The sequence below is a fragment of the Podarcis muralis genome, chromosome Z (assembly GCF_964188315.1).
Source record: "Podarcis muralis chromosome Z, rPodMur119.hap1.1, whole genome shotgun sequence".
NCBI classification, from domain to species: Eukaryota; Metazoa; Chordata; class Lepidosauria; order Squamata; family Lacertidae; genus Podarcis; species Podarcis muralis.
Window position 1 is genome coordinate 17,121,073 of NC_135673.1, and position 1,775 is coordinate 17,122,847.

The window sequence follows — 1,775 nt, forward strand, 5'->3', positions numbered from 1 at the left end:
GTACCTCTACTTGCACTTTGACGTGCTTTCGAACTGCTAGGTTGGCAGGAGCAACGGGAGCTGACCCCGTCATGGGGATTCGAACCGCCGACCTTCTGATCGGCAAGTCCTAGGCTCTGTAGTTTAACCCACAGCGCCACCCGCGTCCCTGAACCATACTACCTCTCTATTACTACTGCTGCTACTACTACTCTGCTTGCCCTTCACCAGCAGGTCCCAGGTCAGGTTGGAACAACAACAATAAAAACACCAGTTAATAGTTCCTTGGAAAGATGAGCTCCAGGACAGGTATTTTAAAAGATGAGGAGGCACTGAGGCCCATCAATCCCATGAGTCTCAAACCCTCGGTGTGTTAGGGCCTTCTCCTGCATGCAAAGACAGGCTCCAGCATATTTAGTGCACCAGACCAATTGTACGTCCCGTGGTCAAGAAGGCAGTTTCTGCATGTGCTGTAGAGGCAAGTGAGGGGCAGATGGGGCTTGCCGTTAACCTGGGAAAGGAGCCCATCTTGGAGAAGGAAAATGCTGATCCTAAACCTCCGCTAACTTGCGGGTATATCTTTGGGAGAAGAAAAGGCTAAGGATTAAACTCTACACAAATCTGGAGTGGAGTCCCTATTGAATGGCACCTTGTACGCCTCCTTCAGGCAACTCCTGGTGCCCAACATTTTGCTCTGCTTTCCTTTGGGCTGCACTGCCCAGGCTTTGAACCCCAGGGGAGTCACTTCTGTGCTGCTAAAGCAGTGGTTTGTTTCACCCCGGAAGCGTAGTCCATTGATTTCTAATACAGATGAATGCCAACAGCAAAAATGAGGCATTTGCCTGACATGACCACAAAGTATCACTAGAGGGCAGCCTCTGTCAACTTGCTGCCTTCCAACATTTTTTGACTACTGCTTCCATCACCGCCTAGTTTGCACAGCTGTGCATGCATCTGCCCCAGCATCACATGGCTGTGCTGACTGAGACTGATGGGAGTTGTAGCCCAAAACATTTGAAGAGCACCAGACCCTGGCTGAAAGGTTGATTCACTGAGGGCAATATGCCTCTGAATGCCAGTTGCTCCAAATCACAAGTATTGAGAGTTCCTATTGCACTCCGGTCCTGTTTGCAGGATTCCCATTCCTTTCACCTGAACCAGCAGAGCTCTTTTCAAGACCTTGCAATGAGGCTTAAGAACTGATTGGTCAAATCTACCTATATAGTGTTACTCTTGCTGCAGGTCCCCACTCTGAAAGTTGGTTTTTCTGTTTGCGGAGGGCATTTGGGACAGAGAAAAGGAAAGACTTCACACTGTTCGTTTTCTAAAAAGTGTACTGGTTTGTGCTTAGTGCAATCACTTTTTGCATTATCATTATTATGATGATGACTACTAATACTGTTAGCCTGTGTGTGCCAGATCCTCATCTACACCACCAGCTGAATCTGAAAGCATTTAGTTCACATTGCATTCCATCTGCTCAGTCTTGCAGTATCTGCTTGGTGGGGCTGTTTCCTTATCCTTTAATCTCCCCTTCAACACAGAACAACTTCCTTACCAACAAGCTTCTGCTGTGTCTAATTCCCCAAACAATGTGCCAAGAATGAACTAGAGACACAGCCCGAGATGCAAACCAGGGCGGGGTTCTCCCTCCTTCCCACAGTACTCCACACAATCTGGAGGGCCAGATAAAGAGCTCTGGAGGGCCACCTCTCACCTCTGGAAGTCATGCCCACCAAGTTCTGTTCTAAGTGAAATCCCCCAGAGTTGAAATAGACAGCTTGGGACTAGTGAGA